The sequence below is a fragment of the Mus pahari genome, chromosome 7, assembly GCF_900095145.1.
Source record: "Mus pahari chromosome 7, PAHARI_EIJ_v1.1, whole genome shotgun sequence".
NCBI classification, from domain to species: Eukaryota; Metazoa; Chordata; class Mammalia; order Rodentia; family Muridae; genus Mus; species Mus pahari.
Genome location: NC_034596.1, coordinates 107,589,212 through 107,600,055, shown reverse-complemented (window position 1 = coordinate 107,600,055; position 10,844 = coordinate 107,589,212).

Genomic DNA, 10,844 nt, shown 5'->3' with positions numbered 1-10,844 from the left:
TCTCTCTCTCTCTCTCTCTCTCTCTCTCTCTCTCTCTCCCTCCCTCCCTCCCTCCCTCCGTTCCTCCCTCTCCTTGCATGTCTGTGTTTTCCTGCAGGCCATGTGGGTTATGTTACTGTAGCACTGCAGTGTAGCTTAAAATCAATCATGGTAGGACCTCAACAGTATCCTTTTTATTGACAATTGCCTTGCCTACTCATTTTTGTCACTTACAAAACAGTCTCCAGTAAGTTCCAGCTCTTACTTACCAAGTTACCTGATATGGCCAATTGGAAATTAAATTTAACCAGGCCAGTTGGAGAGATCTCAGATAGACTAAGGCTGAGACAAGTATATTCCAAACAATCCTTTTTTTATACTTTTATCAGAAACAGAATATAATGGCAGTTGAGAGGATCAATGCAATGATAGGCAACAGGATACCATGACATTTACAAGCTATACATAGTACATAAGATGAATGTCTGAAACCAATTTTCCTGGCAAGTTTTGTATGCTTTATTGACTTCTAGGAAACACAGAGGAACACAAAGCAAGATGAATGCTTCATTACCTGAAAGGGTTCCTTGTTTCTTGGGAACTAAAAGGCAACAGTGCTCTAGAACACCTGTACAGGGCGACTACACTGAACCAACTCCAGAAGGCCAACAATCTCCATTAAACATTTTCTTTAAGAATTTTTGGCTTTAAAACATTCTGCCACTAGTCCACTAGTTTTTCTTCATTTTAGGGGATATATATATATATATATATATATATATATATATCCTTTCCCCTAACAGCTTCCCCATACTTTTCCCAAAATAAACCTATTACAATGTCATAACTTTCTAAGCTCAGTTAGCACTGTGCATAAGTACATGTGTGATCCAAAGAACTATAGCATAAGATAACTACCAGTGACTATACCCTCAGAAAAGTAAGATTGTCACTCTTTAGAGAATGTTTATTCTTGCAATAGATCCTCAGTAAAAGTCAAGGCCAAGAAATCATCAGCCCTATCTATACCAGGGTTTTGGTTGATTTTTCCTTAGTTATGTTTAGAGAGACCACAACAGCCATGATAAGTTCATGACTGTGATAGGCATACCATATTCAGAAGATAGCATCTCCCAGAGCTGTTTCCCATGCTCTACCTCTTACATTCTTTCCACTTCCTCTTCCTCAGTATTCTCTGAGCCTTGGGGGAATATGAATAAAACAAGGCATCTCTAACATACAACTTTATGAAGATTGGGAAGGACAAACACTGTCTGCTTCTCCCATATGCAGAACACAGATTCTGTGTGTCAGGGACCGTCTTTGAATGGTACTTTGATTTTTGTAGGTTTGGAAACTAGAATGAGAACCCAGAAAGAAAAAGAAATATTTAATGTGAGGCCAGTGGGACCAATGGCAAGACTTTATTGGTAATGTGAAACAAATGATAAAATTTCATTGGAAAAAACCATTATTTATTAGTCTTATTAGTTCGAGAATACAAAAACTAGCCTAAAACAACATACGGACAGTTGCCTGGTGTAAAGATAGAAGACAACAACCATGAAAAAATTTAAAAGATATCAAAGGAAGAACATCAGGTTGCGAAATAAGAGAGTTTGTTGCAAATAGAAGTATGTCTTCGTATCAAACACTGAGCAGTAAACAGACAGTGGGAAATGATGTCATGTTTGCAAGCCTCTATAGGACCTGAGGACAGTTTTGTTGCAGAAATAAGTAAAATTCAGAAAAGTCCCAAGTGGTCCCATCACAGCAAACATGTTTGGATAACTTCTCCAGGCAGATTTGACCCTGTCTATGAGCTTCATCAGAAAGAGACAGTGTCCACCTGAGACAGTGGAGACAATGGAAAAGACTGAGCTCCTATATACAAGTATGTGTGGTGATATATATATTGAACATAGACTATTCATCACAGACTTGAGGATCACATTTGTTTTCCATATTATAATTTTGAAAGGCAATTGATGGATAGAAGGTGGTGAGTGTCTATTATGGACATGAGGAGACAGTGGGCTTCTTTGACCGTTTTCTGACCAGAATTCCTTGTGTCTGTAGGAGTCCACTGTGCAGTGCTACTGAGGGAATCTAGTGGAAGCTTGATGCAACCTCAAGAGTCCTGGTAACTCTTCTGTACAGCTTATGGATTCTCTTTCACAGGTTATGTCTTGCGTTAGTTCCACAAGGCTCCAGGAATAGGTCAGAAGTGGGTCTCATCCATCAGTAAATAGTATTAACATAAACTATGCCAATGCCCTGAAGGACATATTCACCAACACATTGTATAGAGACTATAACATAAAAGCCGTGAACCTCTTACTGAGCAGCCTGGAGGCTGAGGACACAGTCATGTGTTACTTTTCAAGAGACTCAGTGATGCAAGAGTACCCTGCGTTGAGACGGGAACATCTCTGCTGGGCTATCTGGTGAAAGAAAAAATATTGAAACATCTAAAGTATTCTAACTAATGAGAAGGACACCAGCAAGTTAGTAAACCATAGATTCCAATTGTAGTTATGCAAGGACTGGTGTTATAGCCAGTAATGTAAGAAACTATTCTTTTAAATGCTAGAAAATGTAAATATGATAAATAAACGGTGCTATATACTAATGGAAATATAAGTACATATACTTGACGTGGCTTTTATTAAGAACCTCATTGAAGCTCTGTGTTGTGAAGGCATCCAGAGAGATTTTGGCAAAGGGTTTGTTTCTCTCCTGCCTACGTTTTTAGTAATACACCTACTTTTTATTGCACTGAAGTGCTGATGGAACTGCTTGTATTCATCTTATTAATGTGATGTTTTGAATTCCATGCTGTTCTTGCTTTGAGGATATCTCATAAAAAGCATACAGGAAGAATATTACATGTTGTTATTAACTGTAGTCTAATTCCATGTAGCTCATTATTTGGAATAATCCTTCCAATCTAATTGATTAGTGTTCTCTTTGCTCAACCAGGATCACCCAACCTTCAATTCACTATCCTTAAGAGCAGGTTTTTCATTAAGTTCCACTTGACAAGATGTTTTTGTTCTATTAGTCTCTGCTTGTCCTTCATAAAATGCCCTTCATGTTAATTCAGCTTGCTATGAATTTAGGCAATCATAAACAGAGCTGCTGCAAACATGAGAGGAAAAGTTTGAATTGCTCACCCCAGTGCTGGTTTCAGAGATTCAGAGATTCAGAAAATATACTGTTCTTGCATATTAGCCAGGATCAGTTACTGGTACAAACAGTGAGCAGCTCATATCCAACTATAAGTATGGAAAACCAAGGACGCTCCATGAGCACTACTACACTACCCATACAGAAACATATACACATAATTAAAATAATGTATTTCATTAAAATGATTAACCCAGTGCTTAAAGTTAGCATAATAGAAGAGATCTTATGTAGTATATGTGAGGCCTTGACTCAATTGATACAATAATTTAATGAATACACTCCATAAGTTGATAATAAAACATTGTATTTGAATCATCACTACTTTCTGTCAAAGATAAGGACACAATTCCATACAGGTGATCAGTCTCATTTTTCTTCCACAAAATGGCTCATTTACATCACATGCCTAAATTTTGAGGCCACAGGATGAAATACAAAGACATTAGGTGATGATCTGACACAGAGATATGCATTTTCATTCATGTTCCAGGGACCCTTCAGTTGCCTCCTGTGGCTGGAAGTTCCAAGTAAGGAATCTACATTTCTTCAAGGCACCTGACCATTTATACTTCCCCAAACCTAACATCAGCTCATCTGTCAAGTTGCACATATTCTTCAGGTTCATCACCATACCCAATGAGAAATAAACCTTCTTTCCATTTATTCATTTATTCACATTATATTTCAAGCATTGCCTTCTACTCTTTTCTCAGTCTCTCTCTCACAGAGTAACCCCCCCCCCATCCCACTCTCCTTTTACACTGAGAACAGGTAGGCTCTTCCCTGGGTAGAAACCCACCAAGGCATATGTCTCTGCAGGACTATGCATATCATCTTCCACTTAGGCCAGACAAGGTAGCCCTGTTTGGGGAACAGGATACACAGGCAGGCAGCAGAGTCAGGTACAGCCCATGTTCCAGCTTCTGGGGGATTCGAACGAGGATCAAGCTGCACATCTGCTATATATGTGTAGGGGTCTTAGGTCCATGTGTACTCTTTAGCTGGTGGTTCAGTCTCTGGAAGCCACCAAACATTCAGGTTAGTTTACTCTGTCTACCGGGTTTCTTGGGCTCTGTCTATTGTTTGACTGTGGATCTCTGCATATGTTTTAGTCGCTACAGTGTGGAGCCTCACAGAGGACAGTTATGCAATCTGCATAAACATAACTTGTCCTGATACAAGCATGACAGTGTATCTTTATTAGAGTCAGGAACTGGTTCTTGACACAGAATTGTTTTCAAGTTGGGCCAGTCATTGGTTGACCATACCTGCAGTCTCTGCTTCATCTTTGTCCTTTTTGCCTGGGCTATCTTTGCATACCACAATCAGGGATTCTCTCTACACATACATTTTGTAGTAATCCTTGATAAGTCCACATATTATTCAAATTTCTGATTTCCCTGTGACATGTTTATGTGTTTATTTATTACTGTGTTTCTCTCTCTTTGTGTGTGTGTGTGTGTGTGTGTGTGTGTGTGTGTGTGTGTGCAGGAATATGTATACATGGTGGTGATATACAAGGCCTTCCCATGTCAATCAGCACCACATTTTTCAGGTGTGCTCTCTCACTGGGCAATAATAGTTGAGTTAGTTAGACTGGATGACCAGTGATCTCCTGCTCATGTTCCCTCCATTTGCCAGAAGTTATGAAACAAATGGATTTAACTAATATCTATAGAACATTTCATCCTAAAACAAAAGGATATACCTTCTTAGCACTTCATGGTACCTTCTCCAAAAATGACCATATAATCAGTCACAAAACAGGCCTCAACAGATACAAAAATATTGAAATTGTCCCATGCATCCTATCAAATCACAATGGGCTAAGGTTGATCTTCAATAACAACATAAATAATATAAAGCCCACATACATGTAGAAGCTGAATAACACTCTCCTCAATGATAACTTGGTTAAAGAAGAAATAAAGAAAGAAATTAAAGACTTTTTAGAGTTTAATGAAAATGAAGCCACAACATACCAAAACTTGTGGGACAAAATGACAGCAGTCCTAAGAGGAAAACACATAGCTGTGAGTACCTCCAAAAAGAAACTGGAGAGAGCATATACTAGCAGTTTTACAGCACACCTAAAAGGTCTAGAACAAAAGGAAGCAACTTAACCCAGGAGGAGTAGACAGCAGGAAATAATCAAACTCAGGGCTGAAATCAACCAACACAGAATCTGGGGAAATCCAAAAAAAAAATCATCAAATCCTACTACAAAAGCCTATACTCAACAAAACTGGAAAACCTGGATAAAATGGACAGTTTTCTAGACAGATACCAGGTGCCAAAGTTAAATCAGGATCAGATTAATGATCTAAACAGTCTTATATCCCCCAAAGAAATAGAAATAGTCATTAATAGTCTCCCAACCAAAAAACAAAACAAAACAAAACAAAAAAAACCACAGGACCAGATGGGTTTAGTGAAGAGTTCTATCAGATCTTCAAAGATCTAATTCCTATACTCCTCAAACTATTGGACAAAATAGAAACAGAAGGTACTCTACCCAATTCATCCTATGAAGCCACAATTACTCTGCTACCTAAACAACACAAAGACCCAACAAAGAAAGAGGACTTCAGACCAATTTTCCTTATGAATATCGATGCAAGTGTCAAGTTTTTAAAACTGAACAACATCCAAGCTGTGGTCACAGCTATGCATTACTGAACCAGAGATACAGTGAGGGCACTCCAGTGTCAGACTAAATATAAACCTCCTCACTGTAGGAATGTTGGGAACCACCATGGGGCGCTGAGGACCAACAGTAACTCTTTCAAAGCGACAAGCTCTAGCCTATGCAGGCTAAGCTTATGTTTCATTGTTGAACCCTTTGTCTCTTTTCTACTCAGGGAACCTCTCTAGAGCCTCCTCAATGTCATATTCTATTAAAAACTTTCTATTTCTCAACAAACTAGAGAAAAAATGATTTTTTTATCACATATCCTCAAATATATCCATTGGCTTCTTTTATTAAAGAAAATGACATAAAATTGTAATTCAATGTATATGCTTATAGTTAAAAAGGAGTCTGCAATTATGATACATGTTGACTGTAAGTTCAGTAGTTCTTGGGAATTTTCAGAAATCTCGAATTTATCTTTTCTGTTTATGCAGATGATGAAGACACCATATCACCCCTCAATTAATGTTACTTTCTGAAGACTCTTCGGAAATAAGAAACACTCATAGTTTTCTTCTTCTAAACCAAGATGCATATGTAGGAGGGTAAATTGGTTACTGTTTTGTCATTTTTATACATTTTCATCTTGGCAACAATTAGACTGCACCTTGCTTTCCTAAATAAGGATTCAACTGCAGAGTTACTGTACACACTCCCACTTGAAAAGCTCCTCTACCACTGTTCACATCCCAGCTGATGCCATCTCCAGTCCTGCTTCTGTCTCTCATCAGCTCTTTCCACACACAGATGAGTTCTATGACTTTCAGTTTGTGCTACTGTTGGTGCTTTTGTCGCCTACAGAGACTCCCAGAATTAGTTCTCTGGCACTCTCCTCCTGAGAGTCTGTCATATCATGTGTGAAATAGAGAAGTGTAATTCAGAGAAGCAGTGTTAACTGGGCGTTCAATGCTAATGGATCATGGACATGAGACAGATTTAAAAATGAACAAAGAAGTTGCCTATTTCCATTCTTTCTGCTTGCCCTCAGGGCTTCAGTCCTTTTAGGGCCAGCAGAAAGAATGGAAACAGGCAACCTCAGGAAATAGGAGGTTGGGGGAACCCCAGAATGCACCAGAGATCTGGGAGATCAGAGACTTCCAGGATTCAAAGGGAGTGACCTTAGATGAAATGCTCTACAGTAAGGAGAGGGAACTTATAGAGACCACCTCCAGCAGGAAGGCAGGACATCAAGTAAGGGATGGATTTCCCATCCCACAGTCACATCTCTGACCCATAATTGTTCGTGTCTGAAAGAATTACAGGGATGAAAATGGAGAGGAGCCTGAGGAAAAGAAGGTCTAGTGACAGGCCCAAAGTGGGATCCATCTCAAGAGAAGGTCCCAAGTCCTGACACTATTACTGAGGCCATGGAACACTCACTAAAAGGGACTTAGCATGGCTGCACTCTGGAAGACCCAGAAAGCAGCTGAAAGAGTCAGATGCAGATATTTGTACCCAACCAATGGACAGAAGCAGCTGACCCCTGTTTTTGAATTGGAGAAGGCTGAAAGAAGCTGAGGAGAAGGGCCATCCTGTAGGAGAACCAGCAGTCTCAATTAATCTGGACCCCCGAGATCTCTCCAACACTGGACCACCAAACAGACAGCATACACCAGCTGATATGAGGCCCCCAACACATGTACAGTAGAGGCCTTCTGGGTCTGTGTTCATTCAGAGATGATACACATAACCCTCAAGAGACTGGAGGTCCCAGGGAGTTTAGAGGTCAGGTGGGGTGGAGGTGGGAGCATCCACATGGAGACAGGGTGGGGTGAGGAGGAGATGTGGGATGTGGAGCAGTCAGAGGGTGGATGGGGAGGCAGGGAATGGAATATGGAGTGTAAAAAAATAAATTAAAAATTAAAATAATTTTTTTAAAAAGAAGAGAAAAAAATAATCTGTTCATCTGATGCTGAGGCTTCTCTGGCACACCATTTCGCATGGCTGAGATGGCTGCACTCTGAAGAATCACAGCCCCAGAGACTTCATCCCAGGATCGCTTCTCACTGCTGATGTGCCCTTCCTGCCACTATTACACAGCCTAATGATTCATGGGCATCAGCCCACCCTTTGGAAAAATTTCCTGCAAATCGGCATGAGGATAAACTGTCATGAACTAATGCTAAATGAATTAATTATGCCATTGCTGGTTGATTTAAATAATTTTAAGAAGCTTTAAGGAGTTGCTCTTAGTTTTTTGCCAGAAAGATGAAATAAATAATCATTCTAGGAAAAGAATCATTCTGGGTCAGGTCCAAGGATGAAGCCACAGGTGTGTATTATGATAAAGCAAAGTCATGTGAAACTTTTGCTTTGAACTCATAATAAGCTTATAGAATGAAACACTGCTTTGAATTTACTATCAACATTTTTCTGAAACTCCCCATATATGTAACATTTTGCCTACGCAATAATTTTATGAAAAACTTGTGTCTAAGAAGGCCAGAGATAAGAAATAAAGTGTGGGATTTGGGGATCTGCTCTATCCACTGAATAGATATATCTGGCCATAACCAAACACATTTTGTTACTCATTTTCCCCCAATAGCAAACTTTGCTCTCAAAATTGTAACCTCTGTGTAACCCCATTATCTTAACTTTTGCCCCTGAAATTGTTGACTGCACCTACTTGCCTTCTTCAGTTTACACTGTGATGCCAGACTGGCCTAAGAAAATGGATATAGCCATGTTACAAATCATTTATACATCTTCTGTTCATGTTCTTTATAGAAATAAATGAAGCACCCTGCCAGATCTCAGGAAGGCGGTCCCTGATGAAGTACCTGCTCCTGGTTCAGTCAGAGCAGACACAACAGTGAAATTAAAAAAGGAACTGGTATCCTGAAATCTGCCTTTTAAGCATATTAAGTAAGATTATTACTATTCTTGCTATTCAGTTGTTTGAGTGATTCATAGACTTATCAGGTGAAAATTGAAAATGTTGAGAACTCTAAATTAGTCTGAATCAAAGGACTCTAGGAAGTTAGTAACATATATATTCCAATTATAGTTGTGTAACCACGGGAGTTATAATGGTTAATGAAGGAGTGTATTCTATAAATTTTAGAAAAATTTAAACATAATCAAATAGTGCTATGAGCTAACAGTGTAAAATAAAAACATAAACTTAAAGTGACTTTAATGAAGACCTCTCATTGGAGCACTGTGCTGTGAAAACATCAAGAGAGACTTTGGTAAATGGTTTGCTCTTTGTCTACCTATGTTTTTAGTAGTATTCATAGTCTTTATTGTGCTTACGTGATGTTTAAACTAATTGTATTCATTCTGTTAATATGATGTAATGTAATACTTTCAAATACAGGTTCATTGTAAATGAACATGTAGTAACTGTTTTGGAAGATATGGAATTAACTAAACATTATAATGAAGATCACAATATGCTCTTATTAAGTGTATTCATGATCCATTAAACTTGCTGTTGAGTATTCCCAACCTATACTACCCAATCAAGGATTACCCATNCCTCAATACACTGTTCCTGAGGCCAGGTTTTTTTTTTTCATTATTTTCCACTGGATAGGAGGTCCTTGGATTCTCTGGTCCCAGCTTCTGATTTATAAAGTGCCCTCCATGCTCTTCCCCTCTGGTGATTATAGGTGACTGTGAGAGAGCTTTGCACTTCTCCTGCTGCCTAAGGCTTTCTGTTCACTTATTGATAACATGATAATCACCTACAGTCCAGCTCCTAAATCTTCTGTGCTGTTCCATATTTACACTCAAACACTTGGGGTAAGAGATGCAGCCAGTGCTGTTCTGAGGGGAAGAATGAAATATAGAAATCTGAAAGAAATTAAGAGAGAGAGAGAAAGGAAAAGAAGGAAGGGAGGGAGGGAGGGAGGGAGGGAGGGAGGGAGGGAAAGAAAAGTTTAAGTAGTTTCTTAAGTCGGGTTTCCCATAAAAAAAAAAGGAGCCCCATTTCCATCTTATATAATTTACTGCAATTTGCTATGATATACAATTGCCTTGAAGATAATGTATTATTTTTTTCCTCTTTATTTGGGATTGAAAAAACATGCAGTACCAGGCAAAACTTTCTGAGATTTCACCTCCATTTATTCTAAGAAGCACAAATGTAATTATATGCACGCAGAAAAAAAAAATGGAAAGATTGCCCTGTGCTTCCTTTTATCCTCTCAGGAACCTCCCCAAATACATAGCAGCCCTCAGGCTCAGGCTGAAAGCCCAGGCCTAGCTGTGAAGTTCTATCGTCTTCTCATGGAGCTTCCATTAGAGCATGGCTGTCTTGGTGCTGCTCCTCTGCCTGGGGACATGTCCAAGCTGTTTCAGGCTTTCAGAAGAGTGACTAAGACATGTCAGGTAGGAGATGTATGACAAATGGTGATGTGACTTGTCCCCAGGTGTCCTGTCCCAGGAGCATCTGAAAGTCAGGAGCTGGCCTGGTGCAGTCCTCACAGAGCCTGTCCATCACATGCATGTTTCTGGGTTCTCATTAACTGACTACCGTGTGCACTGGATTCACCTCCTACCAGGAAAGGGTCTGGAGTGGATGGGAGTCATATGGAGTAATGGAAGCACAGAATGTAATTCAGATCTCAAATCCCGGATCAGCAACGGCAGAGACACCTCCAAGAGCCAAGTTTTCTTGAAAACGAACAATCTGAAACCTGAAGACACAGCCAGGTATTACTGTGTAAGAGACATAGTGAGGGAAGTCAGGTGTGAGCCTGCACAAATACTTCTCTGCAGGGATGCTCACGACCAGCAGGGGGTGCTGATGACCCAGAGGGACTTCCCAGGATCTCTTGTAGAATCTAGGAAGTTCTGACCTGTGTCTATCAGCATGTGTTTCAATGTTAGAGTTGTGAGTTTTCCTTCCAGCCACAGAGGTTCTTTAGAGCCCACCCTTCGGTGTCATTCTACTACATTTGTTTGTTCACACAGTGGACGGATTTGTTAAATGATTCTATAATCTAATAGGGTCTAACATAAAGAAATTATT